Source organism: Hyperolius riggenbachi, chromosome 8 (genome assembly GCF_040937935.1).
Source record: "Hyperolius riggenbachi isolate aHypRig1 chromosome 8, aHypRig1.pri, whole genome shotgun sequence".
In the NCBI taxonomy this organism is placed as follows: Eukaryota; Metazoa; Chordata; class Amphibia; order Anura; family Hyperoliidae; genus Hyperolius; species Hyperolius riggenbachi.
The window spans coordinates 281,858,140-281,885,038 of NC_090653.1; the positions used below are offsets into that span (position 1 = coordinate 281,858,140).

The 26,899-nt window shown below is 48.9% G+C and overlaps 1 protein-coding gene across 14 annotated transcripts in view; it reads right to left on the minus strand.

Moving 5' to 3' along the window:
* Positions 1–26,899, minus strand: part of DAB2IP (DAB2 interacting protein) — a 974,997-nt gene that overhangs the window by 243,788 nt on the left and 704,310 nt on the right. The window contains exon 1 of one of the 14 annotated variants that reach the window (XM_068249033.1): positions 15,901–15,918. The exons of the other annotated variants lie outside the window; for them this stretch is intronic. The gene's annotated coding sequence lies outside the window, so the exon portion shown is untranslated. Of the gene's footprint in view, positions 1–15,900; positions 15,919–26,899 lie in introns of those variants that run through there. 14 annotated transcript variants of the gene reach the window in all.

Sequence of the window (26,899 nt, forward strand, 5' to 3'; positions counted from 1 at the left end):
GTTACCCATAATCCCTGGCACACCGCCCATAAAGCATATACCCAGCATGTTACCCATAATCCTCGGCACACAGCCCATACAGCATATACCCAGCACATGTTACCCATAATCCCCGGCACATTTCCCATACAGCATATACCCAGCACACGTTACCCATAATCCCCGGCACACTGCCCATACAGCATATACCCATAATTCCTGGCACACCGTCCATACAGCATATACCCAGCATATGTTACTCATAATCCCCGACACACTTCCCATACAGCATATACCCAGCACATGTTACCCATAATTCCTGGCACACCGTCCATACAGCATATACCCAGCACATGTTACCCATAATTCCTGGCACACCGTCCATACAGCATATACCCAGCACATGTTACCCAGAATCCCTGGCACACCGCCCATACAGCATATACCCAGCACACATTACCCATAACCCCCGGCACACAGCCCATACAGCATATACCTAGCACACGTTGCCCATAATCCCTGGCACACCGCCCATACAGCATATATCCAGCACACGTTACCTATAATCCCCGACACATTTCCCATACAGCATATACCCAGCACATGTTACCCATAATCCCCGGCACACCGTGCATACAGCATATACCCAGCACACGTTACCTATAATCCCCGACACACCGCTCATACAGCATATACCCAGCACACGTTACCTATAATCCCGGCACACTGCCCATACAGCATTTACCCAGCACATGTTACCCATAATTCCTGGCACACCGTCCATACAGCATAAACCCAGCACACGTTATCCATAATCCCCGGCACACTGCCCATACAGCATATACCCAGCACACGTTACCTATAATCCCTGGCACACCGCTCATACAGCATATACCCAGCACACGTTACCCATAATCCCTGGCACACCGCCCATACAGGATATACCCAGCACACGTTACCTATAATCCCCGACACACTGCTCATACAGCATATACCCAGCACATGTTACCCATAATCCCCGGCACACTGCCCATACAGCATATACCCAGCACACGTTACCTATAATCCCCGACACACAGCCCATACAGCATATACCCAGCACACGTTACCTATAATCCCCGACACACCGCTCATACAGCATATACCCAGCACACGTTACCTATAATCCCCGACACACTGCCCATACAGCATATACCCAGCACCTGTTACCCATAACCCCCGGCACACTGCCCATACAGCATATACCCAGCACACGTTACCTATAATCCCCGACACACTGCCCATACAGCATATACCCAGCACATGTTACCCATAATTCCTGGCACACCGTCCATACAGCATATACCCAGCACACGTTACCCATAATCCCCGGCACACTGCCCATACAGCATATACCCAGCACACGTTACCTATAATCCCTGACACACCGCTCATACAGCATATACCCAGCACACGTTACCCATAATCCCTGACACACCGTCCATACAGCATATACCCAGCACACGTTACCCATAATCCCCGGCACACTGCCCATACAGCATATACCCAGCACACGTTACCTATAATCCCTGACACACCGCTCATACAGCATATACCCAGCACACGTTACCTATAATCCCTGACACACTGCCCATACAGCATATACCCAGCACATGTTACCCATAATCCCCGGCACACTGCCCATACAGCATATACCCAGCACACAAAATATCAGTCAATCTTGTAGGATATTGGCTGAGGTTGACATAATTTCAATTGACACAGAATTGGATTTTGGTTTCAGCGCATGCATAAACACAGGTTCATTTTTTTTCTAAATGAACAAGACATTTGATTGATTAGTGAAGGAGAATCGCCACTGTGTGGGCCACTATCCAAATTACTATCGATCGGCCACACTCTTTTCGATTGCCAAACAATGTTGATTGCTCGGCGTAAAATGGCATTGTGCATGGGCACCTTAAAGGAGGAACTGTAGTGCAAATAACAATGAATACAATTGCTTCTTGTTTACAATAATTATTTATAGAATATATAGTCAGTGATTGCCCATTAATATATGTAAAATCATCTCTCTACCTGATTTACATTTTGAAATGTATCACTGGAAGTTCGGATTGTTCATTACTGGGAGATACTGCTTGCTTTGCAGTCGGAAAAAGACGTCACTACCGTCAATGCAACGAGGTTTACAGACAGGAAACTGTCATGATCTTGGTCATGACATCACACTGTGGGAGGGGTTTTACTACAATATCAGCCATACAGAGCCCCCTGATGATCAGTTTGAGAAAAGAACTAGATTTCTCCTGGGAAAGGAGGTATCAGCTACTGACTGGGATGAAGTTCAATCCTTTATTAAAGTTCCTTTTTAAGAGGCACACGCACTGCTAACACATAGCAAAGATACAGCACAGGCCGCCATACAGCTAAAGAGATAATTGAGATTCCAGTCTTATTACTAGCAGACCACTCTCCCACCCCCCACACATAAACACTCACACACACTCATATCCTCATTGATACTCCAGCGCCGGCTCCCCCAGACATGACTGCAGAGCGGCTGTGCTCTTTATGCCAACAAATGTTAAACGAGACTGTAGCAGCATGTCACAGAGGTTACATTACGTCAGTGTCCCGACACTAAACACCTAAGCAGCTACAGTATGGGCTTGTGCTGCTATCATATACACACGTGTGCCACGGGCAGCACGGTGGCGTAGTGGTTAGCTCTCTCGCCTTGCAGCGCTGGGTCCCTGGTTCGAATCCCAGCCAGGGCACTATCTGCAAAGAGTTTGTATGTTCTCTCCGTGTCTGTGTGGGTTTCCTCCGGGCACTCCGGTTTCCTCCCACATTCCAAAAACATACAGATGAGTTAATTGGCTCCCCCTAAAAATTGGCCCTAGACTACAGTACTTACACTACATAATATAGATATATGGCAATGGTAGGGATTAGATTGTGAGCTCCTTTGAGGGACAGTTAGTGACAAGATATATATATACACACTGTACAGCGCTGCGTAATATGTCGGCGCTATATAAATACTAAATAATAATAATAATAATATGATAGCAGCACAAGCCCATACTGTGGCTGCTTAGGTGTTTAGTGTCGGGACACAGACATAATGTAACCTCTGTGACATGCTGCTACAGTCTGGTTTGACATTTGTTCTCCTCTAGAATCCCCTCCTCAGATTCATGTATTCAAGACTTCTCACATGCTTCACCCTGCTTCTGGAATCCCCTGCCACAGCACATCCGTCACTCTCCAACCTTTGATATGTTTAAACGCTCCCTCAAACCCTCTTGTTCCGTTAAGCAAAAGCTCTTACTCAGGCCATTCCCTTTTGACCTCTGGTCAAGTTGTTCTCCTACTAGATAACCTAAAACACACACTGCCTCTAGGGATGAATATTGTATATAACCCCACCTCTTGCTCCTCCCTATTGATTTAGATTGTAAGCTCACAATGGCAGAGCTCTCTCACCCTTTGGTGTCTTGGAATTTTGTTATTCATTTTGTAGCTTGCACTCTGTTATACATTTTATTCATTATGTTACATTTCTCACTGTAATTACCAATTCTCTTTATTGTACTGATTCTGAATTTTGTACCAACTCTGTATCTTGTATAGTGGTGTACACCATTGTCTGTATTATTATGTACCCCATGTTGTATGGCTTCTGGCTTTGAAAAAAAGCTACTGAGCTTGAAACAGCGGGCTGTCAGCCGCTAAAGCCATTTTTTATCGATGACTTGTCACTTTTTATGACTTTTTCAATAAAGAGCTAATTATTTACTGAAGGTGGTGCCTGCTTCGTCTGGATCTGCATCTTTGGATCATTGGTACAGTGGTCTTAAAGCTACGGCACACCCCATATCCTTTTGCATGGGTGCTCCTCCACTTCTGTCGTTTTTGCTGGTTCTTACGTTGTACAGCGCCACGGAATATGTTGGCGCTTTATAAATCAATAACAATATTATTATTATTATTTTTAGTATTTATATAGCGCCGACACATTACGCAGCGCTGTACAGTGTATATATATATTGTCTTGTCACTAACTGTCCCTCAAAGGAGCTCACAATCTAATCCCTACCATTGTCATATGTCTATATTATGTAGTGTAAGTACTTTAGTCTAGGGCCAATTTTTAGGGGTAGCCAATTAACTTACAATAATACAATATCAGCCTGTAGGACAGCGATTATTATTTGTACGGCTGCGCACACCTGTGTGACCACTGGCCAAATTTGTGCAGCTTCAGAAGGCTGGTGGGTCCCAGCTACAAGTCCTGTATTATTATTACCGTATTTAGTATTTATATAGCGCCAACATATTACGCAGCGCTGTACAGAGTATATTGTCTTGTCACTAACTGTCCCTCAGAGGTGCTCACAGTCTAATCCCTGCCATAGTCATATGTCTATGTATGCATCGTAGTCTAGGGACAATTTAGGGGGAAGTTAATTAACTTATCTGTCTGTTTTTGAGATGTGGAGGAAACTGGGAGAAAACTGTACATCTGGGAAAATTTGATGGGGATTTCCAGGCCTGCCCGTTACAACAAACATCTCCACCTATAGAGAGCGCTCCATCCGACTTCTGTACCCCAACATGTTACATTGTGTGCCATGTGACCCCAGTATGGAGCATGAGAGACAGGCATGTCTGGGGGCTGCACTGATGGGACTCCTGTACCCGACATGTGACATTGTGTGCCATGTGACCCCAGTATGGAGCATGAGAGACAGGCATGTCTGGGGGCTGCACTGATGGGACTCCTGTACCCCCACATGTGACATTGTGTGCCATGTGACCCCAGTATGGAGCACGAGAGACAGGCATGTCTGGGGGCTGCACTGATGGGACTCCTGTACCCCCACATGTGACATTGTGTGCCATGTGACCCCAGTATGGAGCACGAGAGACAGGCATGTCTGGGGGCTGCACTGATGGGACTCCTGTACCCCCACATGTGACATTGTGTGCCATGTGACCCCAGTATGGAGCACGAGAGACAGGCATGTCTGGGGGCTGCACTGATGGGACTCCTGTACCCCCACATGTGACATTGTGTGCCATGTGACCCCAGTATGGAGCATGAGAGACAGGCATGTCTGGGGGCTGCACTCATGGGACTCCTGTACCCCACATGTGACATTGTGTGCCATGTGACCCCAGTATGGAGTATGAGAGACAGGCATGTCTGGGGGCTGCACTGATGGGACTCCTGTACCCCCACATGTGACATTGTGTGCCATGTCTGGGGGCTGCACTGATGGGACTCCTGTACCCCGACATGTGACACTGTGTGCCATGTGACCCCAGTATGGAGCACGAGAGACAGGCATGTCTGGGGGCTGCACTGATGGGACTCCTGTACCCCCACATGTGACATTGTGTGCCATGTGACCCCAGTATGGAGCATGAGAGACAGGCATGTCTGGGGGCTGCACTGATGGGACTCCTGTACCCGACATGTGACATTGTGTGCCATGTGACCCCAGTATGGAGCATGAGAGACAGGCATGTCTGGGGGCTGCACTGATGGGACTCCTGTACCCCCCACATGTGACATTGTGTGCCATGTGACCCCAGTATGGAGCACGAGAGACAGGCATGTCTGGGGGCTGCACTGATGGGACTCCTGTACCCCCACATGTGACATTGTGTGCCATGTCTGGGGGCTGCACTGATGGGACTCCTGTACCCCCCACATGTGACATTGTGTGCCACGTGACCCCAGTATGGAGCATGAGAGACAGGCATGTCTGGGGGCTGCACTGATGGGACTCCTGTACCCCCACATGTGACATTGTGTGCCACGTAACCCCAGTATGGAGCGTGAGAGACAGGCATCTCTGGGGGCTGCACTCATGGGACTCCTGTACCCCCACATGTGACATTGTGTGCCATGTGACCCCAGTATGGAGCACGAGAGACAGGCATGTCTGGGGGCTGCACTCATGGGACTCCTGTACCCCCACATGTGACATTGTGTGCCATGTGACCCCAGTATGGAGCATGAGAGACAGGCATCTCTGGGGGCTGCACTGATGGGACTCCTGTACCCCCACGTTACATTGTGTGCCACGTGACCCCAGTAAGCATGAGAGACAGGCATGTCTGGAGGCTGCAGAGCTCTCAGCACTGGTGGAGCTTCCCTGTTTATGGGCCACACATGGATTTCAGCCTCCTCCGCTTATGTCAGGAAACAGGAAATGGTTTTATAGCAGCTGAGAAGATCCATCTGCTGCTCTGTGGAGGACTCTGCTGAACAGTGAGGCACAAGGGGCATATATAGTGAGGAATGCAAGACAACACATAATACACGGGGCATATACAGTGAGGAATGCATGGCAAAACGTATAAGCTATACATGGGGTCAATATAGTGACTGTGCAATGTATAGGGAATGCATGACCATACTATACTCAGCCATATACAGTAGCTATACACAGAGGCAGCGGTAGTGGGTAGTGCTCTCGCCTTGCAGCGGCTGGGTCCCTGCTTCGAATCCCCGCCAGGGCACTATATGCAAGGAGTTTGTATGTTGTCCCCTGTGTCTGTGTGGGTTTCCTCCAGGGGCTCTGGTTTCCTCTCGCATCCCAAAAACATACAGATAACTTAATTGTCTTTCTCCTAAATTGGCCCTAGGCTACTATACATACACTACATGATACATACACAGACATAGGACTATGGTAGAGACTAGATTGTGAGCCCCTCCGAGGGACAGTTAAAACGGACCCAAAACAAACATTTTTTTAATTCAAAATATTTAGTTGCACCCCTCTGACACATACAAAGATAAATAAACACTCCTTCAAGCCTATGAGCATTTCAGTGCTTGCTTTTCACCCTTCTCTTTCCATAACTAGAGTTATACAGGTGGCAGCCATTAGCAATTCCTCCTTTGCTGGACACCACCTACTCCACCAGTCTGCCGGATTCTGTCCTGGCAATATGAAAGGAAGGGAGGGGTTCTCCAATAAATGTAAAATATTTTATATTTGTCATCAAGCAGCTGAAAAAAGGCTGCTATTTATTATTATAATTTAGAAAATAGATTTCTGAAATCTTGTATTTTTAATTTGGGTCCACTTTAAGTTAACAGACCTATATACTCTGTACAGCGCTGCGTAAGATGTCAGTGCTATTTAAATACATAATATTAATAATAATAATTTTGAACGTCTCATGTATCTATGCTCTCCACTATGTGTTTTGTACTATGGAAAGCGCTACGGAAGAAGTAAAAAAAAAATACATTCTTTAGATTGACCAACAGGTACAGTATACTGTATATCGAGCAATATGGAGTTCAAAAAGGACCCGTATAATGACCATTTCTACATATACTGTATAATGACCTACCTATAAAAATATGAATTATAATATTGTCCTTTCATCAGAAACACGCAAGACCAGTACAGCGACCTGTACTAAGTAACTTCTATAACTGCTATATCATCGTAAATATATATCACAGATCTATATACAGATGCACGTGGACGCACATACATTGACCACTTCTGGGAATGGTATATATTGATTTACAGAGTGCGGCTCAATCAATCTCCAGCAGTGGCTGGATAGTGTAGGGCTCTGCCTCTGACACAGGAGACCAGGGAACAAATCTCAGCTCTTCCTATTCAGTAAGCCAGCACCTATTCAGTAGGAGACCTTGGGCAAGACTCCCTAACACTGCTACTGCTTATAGAGCGCGCACCCTAGTGGCTGCAGCTCTGGCGCTTTTGAGTCCGCCAGGAGAAAAGTGCAATATAAATGTTCTGTGTCTTGTCTTGACTACACTAGAGATCAACGGAAAATTCAATTCAAGACTTTATGCTTCACCCAGCATCAAAATTTGGCAGTGGCAAACTTAAAATGTACGTAGGTGTGTCCCCTGTCTTTGGCAAATAACTTTTTTGAAGAAAACCTCTTAAAGGACACCTGAAGCGAGAGGGATATGGAGGCTGCCATATTTATTTCCTTTTAAGCAATACCAGTTGCCTGGCTGTCCTGCTCACCCTCTGCCTCTAATACATTTAGCCATAGCCCCTGAACAAGCATGCAGCAGATCAGGTGTTTCTGACATTAAAGTCAGATCTGACAAGACTAGCTGCATGCTTGTTTCTGGTGTGATTCAGACACTACTGCAGCCATAAAGATCAACAGAGCTGCCAGGCAACTGGTATTGTTTAAAAGGAAATAAATATGGCAGCCTCCATATTCTTCTTATTTCAGTTGCCCTTTAGGTTAAGAGTTAGCCATCACTCATGGAACCTCCATCACCGGACTACTAGGATATGTATACACAGGACTTCCTTGGGTCCTGTAGAAGCTGCCCAGTCATGGGGTTGGGTTAAAGGGAGAGAAGAGCGTAGCCAGCTATATTCTGATGCAATTATAACCCAGTCAATTCTCCCTGGAAAGGCTATATCTAGAAATATATATATAGTGTTTAGAGATGCTGACAAATGCTTCCACATACCAGATCGGCTAACCATCGACTACCAGAATACCCGTATAAACTATAATGATCAGTCTGTGCACTGATGACTCGAGGACCCTCCATTCCACCGTTGAAGAACCTGGAGGTTAGTGAAAGCTAATAAACACAGCGGGGATGTGTCCGGTGTAATGTCTGATTGCGCTGCCCGGAAGCTCCCTTCCACACTGAGTAGCACGCATGCGCAGTGTGAAGTTAATTATGCTGCTTGGTGGTAAAATACTAAATATCTCCGCTTCCACACCTCTTACACTCCTCAAATTTTCAGGGTAGGGAGGGGACCCCCCGAACTACCTCTATACCAAATTGCAGCCCCCGAGCCCCGCTGGATCAGGAGATAGATTACAGAAACCTATCTCGGGAACCAGCGGGTCTCAGGGGCTGCAATTTGGCATAGAGGTTGTTCGGGGGGTCCCCTGCCTACCCTGAAAATTTGGGGTGTGTAAGATGTGTGGAAGCGGAGATATTTAGTATTTTACCACCAGCAGCATAATTAAATAGGAACTGTGGCCGCAGTCTCCTACAGCGCATGCGGGGCAGTACAAATCAGCAGGCAGTGCAATCAGACACAACACCGGCTCACAATGGTCTACAGCTCATAGAGATGAGGTGTGCAGCCTTCATATAGCACCCCCCTCGGGAACCTCTCAGCCTCTCGCGTGTAACACAATCGCCAACTTTCTGAGGTGTGAAGAGCAGAAATAAATAAGCGTCTCGTCCCCAATGTGACCGGATAACAGAAGCTACGGAGATTTCACCAGCAGAAAACACATTTTACAGAATAATAAAATAAATATAACATTCAGGAGACCTACAATAGGCACCACCAGGAAAACCAATCCACTGGCCTGAAATACGAGGGTCCAGAAGAGAGACCGTCAGTGGCTATGCAGATCTGGGCATTTATTGGCCACACACTACACAATCTGGATTTTGCAACCTCGTGAGTCCTTACGTGCATCTGTCTGTCCATTCATTTATACATCCATCCATAGCTCCGCCCAGCCATCTGTCCATTCATTTATACATCCATCCATAGCTCCGCCCATCCATATGTCCATTCATTTATACATCCATCCATAGCTCCGCCCACCCACCTGTCCATTCATTTATACATCCATCCATAGCTCCGCCCACCCACCTGTCCATTCATTTATACATCCATCCATAGCTCCGCCCAGCCATCTGTCCATTCATTTATACATCCATCCATAGCTCCGCCCAGCCACCTGTCCATTCATTTATACATCCATCCATAGCTCCGCCCATTCATCTGTCCATTCATTTATACATCCATCCATAGCTCCGCCCATTCATCTGTCCATTCATTTATACATCCATCCATAGCTCCGCCCAGCCATCTGTCCATTCATTTATACATCCATCCATAGCTCCGCCCAGCCATCTGTCCATTCATTTATACATCCATCCATAGCTCCGCCCAGCCACCTGTCCATTCATTTATACATCCATCCATAGCTCCGCCCACCCACCTGTCCATTCATTTATACATCCATCCATAGCTCCGCCCACCCACCTGTCCATTCATTTATACATCCATCCATAGCTCCGCCCACCCACCTGTCTATTCATTTATACATCCATCCATAGCTGCGCCCATTCATCTGTCCATTCATTTATACATCCATCCATAGCTCCGCCCATTCATCTGTCCATTCATTTATACATCCATCCATAGCTCCGCCCATTCATCTGTCCATTCATTTATACATCCATCCATAGTTCCGCCCATTCATCTGTCCATTCATCCCTTTGTCCAACCAAATCATTCTTGTTCATAGCCATCCATCTTTATATCAATCCATCCCTCTGTCCAAACGTCACTGTCCATCTGTTCCCTGTGTCCATTCATCGCTCCCTGGTTCATATCCCAGCCGGGGCACTATCTGCATGGAGTATGTATGTTCTCCCCCTGTCTGCGTGGGTATCCTCAGGCGAAGTGGGTGGTTTTGCCGGAAGGCACCTCCATAGCAGTAATGTTATACTGCGCGGGGCGCGTAAGGGAGATGTGGGGTTTCCGCGATCGGCGGACCCAGAATTACACCTCCCTCCAAGTAGCGACGACTCAGAGGGGGAATAGTATTTTACTCGGCCAGGGATTTGAGCGGCAGCAGGTGAGCTCACCCTGGGCCCAGCTCACCGGTGGCGCACTAATACGTGCGCTCCTCTGGGCACTCTGGTTTCCACCCACATCCCAAAAGCATACAGATAAGTTATTGGCTTCCCCTAAACAATTGGCCATACACAACGAAGAACATAGGACTATGGTAGGGAATAGATTATGAGCCCGTCTGAGGGACAGTTTTTAAATTGAGATAGGAAATGTTTGGGAAGTGCTGCTAAGTACTGGTGTATACATTTGAATTCTTATCTCTTTGTTTACTGTTATCTAATTCCTTTCACACGTTTCTGATGGCAGACTGAGCCATGAGGGGAGGGGGAATTCCCTCACAGGGCATCAGTTAATCCTGTGTGTGTGAGAGAGAAAGCTCTGCCTGTTTCTGACTGAGCTCTCTGCAGAGAGCAGAAGAAATGTATCTTATGTGCAACATAAACATTTGTTATTGAGTGTGTGAAACCTGACACCTGAAAGACTTTTAATATAACTCTGCTCCAATACTACACTGTTCTTAGCATGTCAGACTCAGAGATTCACCTATGCCAATGAGACATACCAAACATAGCTAAAATCTACACACAATGAATTACAGCTTTTGCCTCTGATATTTAACATGAAAAGTAGGAAAATGTTTACACAGCTACTTAGACAGTATTTGTACATTGTCATTTTAGAACACTTGGTTTAATAGTGTTCCTTTAACCAGCCTGGCGGTATGGACGAGCTCAGCTCGTCCATCACCGCTGGAGGCTGCCGCTCAGGCCCTGCTGGGCCGATTTTCTTCAAATAAAGAGCAGCACACGCAGCCGGCACTTTGCCAGCCGCGTATGCTGCCTGATCGCCGCCGCTCTGCGGCAATCCGCCGCGAGCAGCGGCGAAAGAGGGTCCCCCCAGCCGCCTGAGCCCAGCGTAGCCGGAACAAAAAGTTCCGGCCAGCGCTAAGGGCTGGATCGGAGGCGGCTGACGTCAGGACGTCGGCTGACGTCCATGACGTCACTCCGCTCGTCGCTATGGCGACGATCTAAGCAAAACAAGGAAGGCCGCTCATTGCGGCCTTCCTTGTTTATTCTGGGCGCCGGAGGCGATCGGAAGAACGCCTCCGGAGCGCCCTCTAGTGGGCTTTCATGCAGCCAACTTTCAGTTGGCTGCATGAAATAGTTTTTTTTTAATTAAAAAAAAAACCCTCCCGCAGCCTCCCTGGCGATCTTATCAGAACGCCAGGGTGGTTAAAGGAATACTGTAGGGGGTCAGGGGAAAATGAGCTGAACTTACCCCGGGCTTCTAATGGTCCCCCACTGACATCCTGTGCCCGTGCAGCTACTCACCGATGCTCCGGCCCCGCTTCCGGTTCACTTCTGGAATTTCAGACTTTAAAGTGTGGTCTGTGCCTGCGCAGTACGTTCCTGGTGATGTCAGCGGGAGCGAGGACACGGCAACGCAGGCGCAGTGGTTTTCAGACTTTAAAGTCTGAAATTCCAGAAGTGAACCGGAGGCGGGGCCGGAGCATTGGGGAGTGGCTGCGCGGGCACAGGATGTCTGTGGGGGACCATTAGAAGCCCCGGGTAAGTTCAGCTCATTTTCCTCCCGACCACCCTACAGTATTCCTTTCAATGACGACACAATATAATCTGTACGACGCTGCAAAAGATGTCGGTGCTATAAAAATACTTAATAATAATAATAGATCTATTCATATATTTATTCCTCTGTCCACAAACCCACCTGTACATCTGCCCCAAACATTCATCCCTCTGTCTGTAGACCCTTCCGCACCTCTGTCTGTGTATTCATCCGCACATCTACACATTCATACATTGGTACAGTTACCCCCCTGTCCACACAGCCATCTGCACAACAACCTTTTTCCTGTATCTAATAACCTAAATATCAACCTACAGAACTGGGCAAACTCTGGGAGATTTCACAAACAATGCCATGAATGTTTTTTATTTATCAATTAACAACTGAGTACCGTACATAAGCAGGAAAAATAACAAAAAACATCAATATTTGATGTGATCTTCCTTTGCGCTTAAACTGCATAAATTCCATCATATGCTCTTTCATACAGTTCTTTTTAAATCTGACCGGAACAGATAACCTCCTCTTTGCTCTTAAAGATAAGCAACAGCATAAGCACCATGAAAGAAAAACACTTCTATTGTACAGCTGATACAAATCCTGCAATAAGTCTGCAGTGTGTCTACTTCTACATTTCTCCACGAGTAAAATATGCTATAAATTACTTTCCTCCTATGTTGCTGTCACTTACAGTAGATTGTAAAAATCTGAAAGAACTAACAGGTTTTGGACTAGCTCATCTCCTCCTGGGGGGATTCTCAGCGTTTTTTTTTTTTATTTTCATAAGCATTTAGTGAATTGGCAGTTACTCCATCCAACTGCTAAAAAAGTGTACAGTGAGCATGGCCAGCATCTTTGTATAAATTCTTTTCAAGGAGTGTCTTTATAAAAAAAATGAGCTGGTCCAAAACCTGTTAGTTCTGTCAGATTTCTTCTACTTACTGTAAGTGACAGCAACATAGGAGAAAAGTAATTTATGGCTCATTTTACTCTGGAAGAAAAATACTTCTTCTTGGTATCTGTTTAGATGTACTTTAAATTTTATATTTTTTCGCAATAGTGGTCCTTTAAGGATCTTGGTAAGTATGATCTTCTAAACATGCAGAAGAATCAACCAAAGTTTTTCTGTGGATTTGCCCATCTCAGTTGCTCTTGTCTCTTCATATACTTCCGGACAGATGCAACAATTTTGAGCTAAAGGCCCATACACACTGAGTACGGCCGTCGCCGCAACCACGTGGCACGCGCGTATTGCGGCGACAGGTCGCCCGTGTGTATACCGCGCGCCCCGAAACGTCGCCCGTCGGAGCTGTCGCCAGGCGATTGACATGTTCAATCGCCGGCTACAGCTGTTGCCGCAACTTCGCCAGAACTGTCGCTAGTCCCGCGTGAGTACGCGGGCTAGCGACAGGAGACCTACGCGAGTGAATGGAGCATCCGGCCGGGGGATGCTCCATTCACAAACAGCTTCCGCCGTGTCTCTGCCTTTCTGGCGAGATGTGTGGACAGCTGTCGCTCCCTGTTCGCGTGCACGCATGCAACGGGGGAGTATTGTCCCCCGTGAGTATGTAGCTTAAGGGTTTGTGAAGGCCATAACATTTCTCCCAGGACAGGAATTGGACAGAGCAATGGGGTATCACAAATATAGACCGCTATGAGCTCTAGACCTGAAGAGAAGTACCCACAAGGTTTCTGTGATGTTAGTACTAAAGATCTTTACCGATGGGATGTAGACAATAGAATTGACCGCAAAAAGATCACCAACAATAGGATCATTAAGGCCTCTTTCACAGCGGGACGTTAAAGTCGCACGTTATAAAAAATTAGAACGCAGACTAACGCACAGCAATACAAAGTCTGTGCGACATTCACAGTGCACACGTCGCGTTGTGTGCAACGTGTAGCAATATTTACAAAGTGCTGCATGCTGTGCGTTTAGCAATGTATCTGCTGCGTACAGAGGTGCTCTGCTTGCTATAACTGAATTGCTGTTGTTTATCCCCTGCTTATTGCCTGAAGAAGTGAGCTTTCCCCCGCGAAACGCGTTGCATTTTTGGGGTGTTTTCAATAAATGTGTATATCCATATATTTACAGTCCTTGGTGTCTGCTTTAACGGAGGCAAGTCCACCACTTCCTCCCAGCATTTTTTTAAAAATGTTATGTACTTTTATCCTTCTGGCGCCTCTGTTCCCCTACCAATATATTTGAGTCCACGCCAGGTCGAGGGGTGATCTACCCCCTTTCTTCCAATCTACAGAGAGCGACTTCTTAATCCTGAGTGAGGACAGATCTAATCTCCTCACCTGCCTAATGAGTGGTTACCTAGGTGGTAACCCGTGTCTGTGAGTATTACCATCTCACTGTTTCATTTATCCAATCAATTTTGGCATACTACACCATATTGGGCTCTCGATTTCTCTTCAACTTTATCTGCTGCGTTATTTGTGTTGCACATGCTCAGTAATGGTTTAAAAAAAAATATGTAAAGCATGCGCCGTTTTCCATGTTCCATCAGTATGCAACGAAAACGGTGCACCAAGAGACACATAACGCAGTGCAAAATAACGTCCAGTTTCATAACCTACATGCGCTGCATTAGGGGCACGTTGTGCGACTTTAACGTCGCATCAAACGCAACGTCCCACTTGGAAAGAGCCCTTAATGAAGAAGGATGCAGGGGGAAGGTCCAAAGGAAAAATCGTTTTAAGTTCTGTGCATGCGGCGGACGTTAAACAAATTGATCTGATTTGATCCATCATCATAACGGTCTTTCAAAATGCGCAAGCATAGTCTTATAGCAGCCGCCTGTAACCATCGTTTACCGCATTTTTTTTTTAAAGATAGTTACGCAATGTTGGTTAAAACCAGGGCTGTGGAGGTGGAGTCGGAGTCGAGGAGTCGGGAGTAATTTTGGGTACCTGGAGTCGGAGGTTTCATAAACTGAGGAGTCGGGAGTCAGAGTTGGATGATTTTTGTACGAAATCCACAGTCCTGGTAAGTATTAGACTAAGGAATCGGAGTCGAGGAGTCGGAGCCATTTTGGGTACCTGGAGTCGGAGTCGGTGGTTTCATAAACTAAGGAGTCTGATGATTTTTGTACCGACTCCACAGCCCTGGTTGAAACGATCGTTCATCTGTCACTTTGACAGATTTTTGCCATGGGTATATACCTCAAAGGGAACCTGCGGTGAAAATAAACTGATGAGATAAACAATTGTATTTATCCTCCTGCTCCTAAAAAATGACGTATTTTTAGGTATCCACTGGTTTGATTTAATATTTAAACATTTACAATGTAAATTGAATATTTTGTTGTCTCTGCTCAGTGGCAGCCTATTAAAGTGTCCCCGAGAAAATTACATGAACTATTAAACCTTTTCCTATCTCCATTGCACTCAGAAGTTGTATTCTGCCAGGAAAACTTTTACGGCTGTAATCTGCTTATCAGTGATGTTTATGATATACCCGACAAGACAGTAGCTGTCACTTGCATGCCTAGATATTAACTCTTTCAGGCAGCAAAATAAAACAAGTGAAACAGCCTGGTTATTAATATGCTTTGCACTGTACATACACATGTTTATCTCATCATGCCACATGTCGCCTCGGGTACACTTTAAGTTCCAGCCAGGAAATAGGGCAGATGAGGGCAGACGAGGGGCCCATGCTAGTTACCTAGAAGGCAGCTTCCTGTTCCATGTCACGCCGTTTATATAAAACATGGCTGAAGTGACTTCGGACACGGATATCATTCTTACTCTCCCATGGCGATCATATTGGCAGAGAGCTGGCCCATCGACTCCCTGTAAGTTATGCCACTTTATCTACTCTTTGTCTAATCATTAACTTCCAGCCTTTTCTGATAAGGCCGGATAGACCGATCCTCTTAAAGGGGCCACACGGTGCTCTGCCAACCATAACAATTACAATAAAAGACTTAAACACATTGCAGCTCCAGCCACACCCCAATTACATACCACTGTGATGTCAAACCCATAACATACTGCCGGTGTCACCTCCTCTATATTACACACTGCCGGTGTCATCCTCCTCTATAAAACGTTGTATGATTCCTTATCAGTGGTGAGCAGAGACAGTCATTAGAACAATTGTGCAGCGAACAGAAAGCTTTTTCTCTCCGTGCCCTTAGTTGCCCCTTAGTTGTTGGTCCCTCAGGACAGGGAAAAAAAAACTTCTCCCCCCATGGTGCCCCCTGTGGATTCTGGTGCCCCCTGTGGCTGCATCCCTTGCAAAGTCAATTGTTACACTCCTGGCTGCTATACTACCTACCAATCCCACACTGCTGGCACCTCCACACCAAAAAAGTCACCCCAACATCACACATTAAATAACCTCTGGCCATCTCCACCATGCAGCACTGCCTGACATTATCACTGTGCCATCGTCACCATGCAGCACTGCCTGACATTATCACTGTGCCATCGAAACCATGCAGCACTGCCTGGTATTACCACTGTGCCATCGCCCCCATACAGCGCTGCCTGGTATTACCTGTCTGCCATCTCCACCATACAGCACTGCCTGGTATTACCTGTCTGCCATCTCCACCATACAACACTGCCTGACATTACCTCTGTGCCATCTCCACCATACAGCACTGCCTGGTATTACCTGTCTGCCATCTCTACCATACAGCACTGCCTGGTATTACCTGCCTGCCATCTCCACCATACAGCACTGCCTGGTATTACCTGTCTGCCATTTCCACCATACAACACTGCCTGGTATTACCTGCCTGCTATCTCCACCATACAGCACTGCCTGGTATTACCTGTCTGCCATCTCCACCGTGCAGCGCTGCCTGGTATTACCTGTCTGCCATCTCTACCATACAGCACTGCCTGGCATTACCTCTGGCCATCTCTACCATACAGCACTGCTTGGTATTACCTATCTGCCATCTCCACCATGCAGCGCTGCCTGGTATTACCTGTCTGCCATCTCCACCATACAGCACTGCTTAGTATTACCTGTCTGCCATCTCTACCATACAGCACTGCCTGGTATTACCTGTCTGCCATCTCCACCGTGCAGCGCTGCCTGGTATTACCTGTCTGCCATCTCTACCATACAGCACTGCCTGGCATTACCTCTGGCCATCTCTACCATACAGCACTGCTTGGTATTACCTATCTGCCATCTCCACCATGCAGCGCTGCCTGGTATTACCTGTCTGCCATCTCCACCATACAGCACTGCTTAGTATTACCTGTCTGCCATCTCTACCATACAGCACTGCCTGGTATTACCTGTCTCCCATCTCTACCATACAGCACTGCCTGGTATTACCTGTCTGCCATCTCCACCGTGCAGCGCTGCCTGGTATTACCTGTCTGCCATCTCTACCATACAGCACTGCCTGGTATTACCTGTCTGCCATCTCCACCATACAGCACTGCCTGGTATTACCTGTCTGCCATCTCTACCATACAGCACTGCCTGGTATTACCTGTCTGCCATCTCCACCATACAGCACTGCCTGGCATTACCTGTCTGCCATCTCCACCATACAGCACTGCCTGGTATTACCTGTCTGCCATCTCCACCATACAGCACTGCTTGGTATTACCTGCCTGCCATCTCCACCATACAGTACTTCCTGGCATCACCTCTGTGCCATCTCCACCATACAGCACTGCCTGGTATTACCTCTGTGCCATCTCCACCATACAGCACTGCCTGGTATTACCTGTCTGCCATCTTCACCATACAGCACTGCCTGGTATTATCTGTCTGCCATCTCCACCATACAGCACTGCCTGGTATCACCTCTGTGCCATCTCCACCATACAGCACTGCCTGGTATTACCTCTGTGCCATCTCCACCATACAGCACTGCCTGGTATTACCTGTCTGCCATCTCCACCATACAGCACTGCCTGGCATTACCTGTCTGCCATCTCCACCATACAGCACTGCCTGGTATTACCTGTCTGCCATCTCTACCATACAGCACTGCCTGGTATTACCTGTCTGCCATCTCCACCGTGCAGCGCTGCCTGGTATTACCTGTCTGCCATCTCTACCATACAGCACTGCCTGGCATTACCTCTGTGCCATCTCTACCATACAGCACTGCTTGGTATTACCTGTCTGCCATCTCTACCATACAGCACTGCCTGGCATCACCTCTGTGCCATCTTCACCATACAGCACTGCCTAGCATTACCTCTGTGCCATCTCCACCATACAGCACTGCCTGGTATTACCTGTCTGCCATCTCTACCATACAGCACTGCCTGGTATTACCTGTCTGCCATCTCCACCATACAGCACTGCCTGGTATTACCTGTCTGCCATCTCCACCATACAGCACTGCCTGGTATTACCTGTCTGCCATCTCCACCATACAGCACTGCCTGGTATTACCTGTCTGCCATCTCTACCATACAGCACTGCCTGGCATCACCTCTGTGCCATCTTCACCATACAGCACTGCCTAGCATTACCTCTGTGCCATCTCCACCATACAGCACTGCCTGGTATTACCTGTCTGCCATCTCTACCATACAGCACTGCCTGGTATTACCTGTCTGCCATCTCCACCATACAGCACTGCCTGGTATTACCTGTCTGCCATCTCCACCATACAGCACTGCCTGGTATTACCTGTCTGCCATCTCTACCATACAGCACTGCCTGGTATTACCTGTCTGCCATCTCCACCATACAGCACTGCCTGGTATTACCTGTCTGCCATCTCCACCATACAGCACTGCCTGGTATTACCTGTCTGCCATCTCCACCATACAGCACTGCCTGGTATTACCTGTCTGCCATCTCTACCATACAGCACTGCCTGGCATCACCTCTGTGCCATCTTCACCATACAGCACTGCCTAGCATTACCTCTGTGCCATCTCCACCATACAGCACTGCCTGGTATTACCTGTCTGCCATCTCCACCGTGCAGCGCTGCCTGGTATTACATGTCTGCCATCTCCACCGTGCAGCGCTGCCTGGTATTACCTGTCTGCCATCTCTACCATACAGCACTGCCTGGCATTACCTCTGTGCCATCTCTACCATACAGCACTGCTTGGTATTACCTGTCTGCCATCTCCACCATACAGCACTGCCTGGCATTACCTGTCTGCCATCTCCACCATACAGCACTGCCTGGCATTACCTGTCTGCCATCTCCACCATACAGCACTGCCTGGCATTACCTGTCTGCCATCTCCACCATACAGCACTGCCTGGCATTACCACTGTGCCATCTCCACCATACAGCACTGCCTGGCATTACCACTGTGCCATCTCCACCATACAGCACTGCCTGGCATCACCTCTGTGCCATCTCCACCATACAGCACTGCCTGTCATTACCTGTCTGCCATCTCCACCATACAGCACTGCCTGGTATTACCTGTCTGCCATCTCCACCATACAGCACTGCCTGGTATTACCACTGGCCATCTCCACCATACAACACTGCCTGGCATTACCTCTGTGCCATCTTCACCATACAGCACTGCCTGGCATTACCTCTGTGCCATCTCCACCATACAGCACTGCCTGGCATCACCTCTGTGCCATCTTCACCATACAGCACTGCCTGGTATCACCTTTGTGCCATCTCCATCATACAGCACTGCCTGGCATCACCTCTGTGCCATCTTCACCATACAGCACTGCCTGGCATTACCTCTGTGCCATCTCCACCATACAGCACTGCCTGGTATTACCACTGTGCCATCTCCACCATGCAGCGCTGCCTGGTATTACCACTGTGCCATCTCCACCATACAGCACTGCCTGGTATTACCTGTCTGCCATCTCTACCATACAGCACTGCCTGGTATTACCTGCCTGCCATCTCCACCATACAGCACTGCCTGGTATTACCTGTCTGCCATCTCCACCATACAGCACTGCCTGGTATTACCTGTCTGCCATCTCTACCATACAGCACTGCCTGGTATTACTTCTGTGCCATCTCCACCATACAGCACTGCCTGGTATTACCTGTCTGCCATCTCCACCATACAGCACTGCCTGGTATTACCTGTCTGCCATCTCCACCATACAGCACTGCCTGGTATTACCTGTCTGCCATCTCTACCATACAGCACTGCCTGGTATTACCTGTCTGCCATCTCCACCATACAGCACTGCCTGGTATTACCTGTCTGCCATCTCCACCATACAGCACTGCCTGGTATTACCTGTCTGCCATCTCCACCATACAGCACTGCCTGGTATTACCTGTCTGCCATCTCTACCATACAGCACTGCCTGGTATTACCTGTCTGCCATCTCCACCGTGCAGCGCTGCCTGGTATTACCTGTCTGCCATCTCTACCATACAGCACTGCCTGGCATTACCTGTCTGCCATCTCTACCATACAGCACTGCCTGGTATTACCTGTCTGCCATCTCTACCATACAGCACTGCCTAGCATTACCTGTCTGCCATCTCCACCATACAGCACTGCCTGGCATTACCACTGTGCCATCTCCACCATACAGCACTGCCTGGCATCACCTCTGTGCCATCTCCACCATACAGCACTGCCTGGCATCACCTCTGTGCCATCTCCACCATACAGCACTGCCTGGCATTACCTCTGTGCCATCTCCACCATACAGCACTGCCTGGCATTACCTCTGTGCCATCTTCACCATACAGCACTGCCTGGCATTACCTCTGTGCCATCTCCACCATACAGCACTGCCTGGTATTACCTGTCTGCCATCTCTACCATACAGCACTGCCTGGTATTACCTGTCTGCCATCTCCACCATACAACACTGCCTGGCATCACCTTTGTGCCATCTCCATCATACAGCACTGCCTGGCATCACCTCTGTGCCATCTTCACCATACAGCACTGCCTGGTATTACCTGTCTGCCATCTCCACCATACAGCACTGCCTGTCATTACCTGTCTGCCATCTCCACCATACAGCACTGCCTGGCATTACCTCTGTGCCATCTTCACCATACAGCACTGCCTGGCATTACCTGTCTGCCATCTCCACCATACAGCACTGCCTGGTATTACCTGTCTGCCATCTCCACCATACAGCACTGCCTGGTATTACCTGTCTGCCATCTCCACCATACAACACTGCCTGTCATTACCTGTCTGCCATCTCCACCATACAGCACTGCCTGGTATTACCTGTCTGCCATCTCCCCCATACAGCACTGCCTGGTATTACCTGTCTGCCATCTCTACCATACAGCACTGCCTGGTATTACCTGTCTGCCATCTCTACCATACAGCACTACCTGGTATTACTTCTGTGCCATCTCCACCATACAGCACTGCCTGGTATTACCTGCCTGCCATCTCTACCATACAGCACTGCCTGGCATTACCTGTCTGCCATCTCTACCATACAGCACTGCCTGGCATTACTTCTGTGCCATCTCCACCATACAGCACTGCCTGGTATTACCTGTCTGCCATCTCCACCATACAGCACTGCCTGGTATTACCTGTCTGCCATCTCTACCATACAGCACTGCCTGGCATTACCTGTCTGCCATCTCCACCATACAGCACTACCTGGCATTACCTGTCTGCCATCTTCACCATACAGCACTGCTTGGTATTACCTGTCTGCCATCTCCACCATACAGCACTGCCTGGCATTACCTCTGTGCCATCTCCACCATACAGCACTGCCTATCATTACCTGTCTGCCATCTCCATCATACAGCACTGCCTGGTATTACCTGTCTGCCATCTCTACCATACAGCACTGCCTGTCATTACCTGTCTGCCATCTCTACCATACAGCACTGCCTGGCATTACCTGTCTGCCATCTCCACCACACAGCACTGCCTGTCATTACCTGTCTGCCATCTCCACCATACAGCACTGCCTGGCATTACCTCTGTGCCATCTCCACCATACAGCACTGCCTGGCATCACCTCTGTGCCATCTCCACCATACAGCACTGCCTGGTATTACCTGTCTGCCATCTCTACCATACAGCACTGCCTGTCATTACCTGTCTGCCATCTCCACCATACAGCACTGCCTGGCATCACCTCTATACCATCTCCACCATACAACACTGCCTGGCATTACCACTGTGCCATCTCCACCATACAGCACTGCCTGGTATTATCTGTCTGCCATCACCATACAGCACTGCCTGGTATTACCACTGGCCATCTTCACCATACAGCACTGCCTGGCATTACCTCTGTGCCATCTCCACCATACAGCACTGCCTGGTATTACCTGTTTGCCATCTCTACCATACAGCACTGCCTGGCATCACCTCTGTGCCATCTTCACCATACAGCACTGCCTGTCATTACCTGTCTGCCATCTCCACCACACAGCACTGCCTGTCATTACCTGTCTGCCATCTCCACCATACAGCACTGCCTGGCATTACCTCTGTGCCATCTCCACCATACAGCACTGCCTGGCATCACCTCTGTGCCATCTCCACCATACAGCACTGCCTGGCATTACCTCTGTGCCATCTCCACCATACAGCACTGCCTGGTATTACCTGTCTGCCATCTCTACCATACAGCACTGCCTGTCATTACCTGTCTGCCATCTCCACCATACAGCACTGCCTGGCATCACCTCTGTGCTATCTTCACCATACAGCACTGCCTGGCATTACCTCTGTGCCATCTCCACCATACAGCACTGCCTGGTATTACCTGTTTGCCATCTCTACCATACAGCACTGCCTGGCATCACCTCTGTGCCATCTTCACCATACAGCACTGCCTGTCATTACCTGTCTGCCATCTCCACCATACAGCACTGCCTGGTATTACCTGTCTGCCATCTCCACCATACAGCACTGCCTGGTATTACCTGTCTGCCATCTCTACCATACAGCACTGCCTGGTATTACCTGTCTGCCATCTCCACCATACAGCACTGCCTGGTATTACCTGTCTGCCATCTCTACCATACAGCACTGCCTGGTATTACCTGTCTGCCATCTCTACCATACAGCACTGCCTGGTATTACCTGTCTGCCATCTCCACCATACAGCACTACCTGGTATTACCTCTGTGCCATCTCCACCATACAGCACTGCCTGACATTATCACTGTGCCATCTCCACCATACAGCACTACCTGGCATCACCTCTGTGCCATCTCCACCATACAGCACTGCCTGGTATTACCTGTCTGCCATCTCCACCATACAGCAATGCCTGGCATCACCTCTGTGCCATCTCCACCATACAGCACTGCCTGGCATCACCTCTGTGCCATCTCCACCATACAGCACTACCTGGCATCACCTCTGTGCCATCTCCACCATACAGCACTGCCTAGCATCACCTCGGTGCCATCTCCACCATACAGCACTGCCTGGCATTACCTCTGTGCCATCTCCACCATACAGCACTGCCTAGCATCACCTCTGTGCCATCTCCACCATACAGCACTGCCTGGCATCACCTCTGTGCCATCTCCACCATACAGCACTGCCTAGCATCACCTCTGTGCCATCTCCACCATACAGCACTGCCTAGCATCACCTCTGTGCCATCTCCACCATACAGCACTGCCTGGCATTACCTCTGTGCCATCTCCACCATACAGCACTGCCTAGCATCACCTCTGTGCCATCTCCACCATACAGCACTGCCTGGCATTACCTCTGTGCCATCTCCACCATACAGCACTGCCTGGCATTACCTCTGTGCCATCTCCACCATACAGCACTGCCTGGCATCACCTCTGTGCCATCTCCACCATACAGCACTGCCTGGCATTACCTCTGTGCCATCTCCACCATACAGCACTGCCTGGCATCACCTCTGTGCCATCTCCACCATACAGCACTGCCTGGCATCACCTCTGTGCCATCTCCACCATACAGCACTGCCTGGCATCACCTGTCTGCCATCTCTACCATACAGCACTGCCTGGTATTACCTGTCTGCCATCTCCACCATACAGCACTACCTGGCATTACCTCTGTGCCATCTCCACCATACAGCACTGCCTAGCATCACCTCTGTGCCATCTCCACCATACAGCACTGCCTAGCATCACCTCTGTGCCATCTCCACCATACAGCACTGCCTGGTATTACCTCTGTGCCATCTCCACCATACAGCACTGCCTGGCATCACCTCTGTGCCATCTCCACCATACAGCACTGCCTGGCATCACCTCTGTGCCATCTCCACCATACAGCACTGCCTGGCATCACTTCTGTGCCATCTCCACCATACAGCACTGCCTGACATCACCTCTGTGCCATCTCCACCATGCAGCACTGCCTGGCATCACCTCTGTGCCATCTCCACCATACAGCACTGCCTGGTATTACCTGTCTGCCATCTCCACCATACAGCACTGCCTGGTATTACCTGTCTGCCATCTCTACCATACAGCACTGCCTGGCATTACCTGTCTGCCATCTCCACCATACAGCACTACCTGGCATTACCTGTCTGCCATCTTCACCATACAGCACTGCTTGGTATTACCTGTCTGCCATCTCCACCATACAGCACTGCCTGGCATTACCTCTGTGCCATCTCCACCATACAGCACTGCCTATCATTACCTGTCTGCCATCTCCATCATACAGCACTGCCTGGTATTACCTGTCTGCCATCTCTACCATACAGCACTGCCTGTCATTACCTGTCTGCCATCTCTACCATACAGCACTGCCTGGCATTACCTGTCTGCCATCTCCACCATACAGCACTGCCTGGTATTATCTGTCTGCCATCACCATACAGCACTGCCTGGTATTACCACTGGCCATCTTCACCATACAGCACTGCCTGGCATTACCTCTGTGCCATCTCCACCATACAGCACTGCCTGGTATTACCTGTTTGCCATCTCTACCATACAGCACTGCCTGGCATCACCTCTGTGCCATCTTCACCATACAGCACTGCCTGTCATTACCTGTCTGCCATCTCCACCACACAGCACTGCCTGTCATTACCTGTCTGCCATCTCCACCATACAGCACTGCCTGGCATTACCTCTGTGCCATCTCCACCATACAGCACTGCCTGGCATCACCTCTGTGCCATCTCCACCATACAGCACTGCCTGGCATTACCTCTGTGCCATCTCCACCATACAGCACTGCCTGGTATTACCTGTCTGCCATCTCTACCATACAGCACTGCCTGTCATTACCTGTCTGCCATCTCCACCATACAGCACTGCCTGGCATCACCTCTGTGCTATCTTCACCATACAGCACTGCCTGGCATTACCTCTGTGCCATCTCCACCATACAGCACTGCCTGGTATTACCTGTTTGCCATCTCTACCATACAGCACTGCCTGGCATCACCTCTGTGCCATCTTCACCATACAGCACTGCCTGTCATTACCTGTCTGCCATCTCCACCATACAGCACTGCCTGGTATTACCTGTCTGCCATCTCCACCATACAGCACTGCCTGGTATTACCTGTCTGCCATCTCTACCATACAGCACTGCCTGGTATTACCTGTCTGCCATCTCCACCATACAGCACTGCCTGGTATTACCTGTCTGCCATCTCTACCATACAGCACTGCCTGGTATTACCTGTCTGCCATCTCTACCATACAGCACTGCCTGGTATTACCTGTCTGCCATCTCCACCATACAGCACTACCTGGTATTACCTCTGTGCCATCTCCACCATACAGCACTGCCTGACATTATCACTGTGCCATCTCCACCATACAGCACTACCTGGCATCACCTCTGTGCCATCTCCACCATACAGCACTGCCTGGTATTACCTGTCTGCCATCTCCACCATACAGCACTGCCTGGCATCACCTCTGTGCCATCTCCACCATACAGCACTGCCTGGCATCACCTCTGTGCCATCTCCACCATACAGCACTACCTGGCATCACCTCTGTGCCATCTCCACCATACAGCACTGCCTAGCATCACCTCGGTGCCATCTCCACCATACAGCACTGCCTGGCATTACCTCTGTGCCATCTCCACCATACAGCACTGCCTAGCATCACCTCTGTGCCATCTCCACCATACAGCACTGCCTGGCATCACCTCTGTGCCATCTCCACCATACAGCACTGCCTAGCATCACCTCTGTGCCATCTCCACCATACAGCACTGCCTAGCATCACCTCTGTGCCATCTCCACCATACAGCACTGCCTGGGCATTACCTCTGTGCCATCTCCACCATACAGCACTGCCTAGCATCACCTCTGTGCCATCTCCACCATACAGCACTGCCTGGCATTACCTCTGTGCCATCTCCACCATACAGCACTGCCTGGCATTACCTCTGTGCCATCTCCACCATACAGCACTGCCTGGCATCACCTCTGTGCCATCTCCACCATACAGCACTGCCTGGCATTACCTCTGTGCCATCTCCACCATACAGCACTGCCTGGCATCACCTCTGTGCCATCTCCACCATACAGCACTGCCTGGCATCACCTGTCTGCCATCTCTACCATACAGCACTGCCTGGTATTACCTGTCTGCCATCTCCACCATACAGCACTACCTGGTATTACCTCTGTGCCATCTCCACCATACAGCACTGCCTAGCATCACCTCTGTGCCATCTCCACCATACAGCACTGCCTAGCATCACCTCTGTGCCATCTCCACCATACAGCACTGCCTGGTATTACCTCTGTGCCATCTCCACCATACAGCACTGCCTGGCATCACCTTTGTGCCATC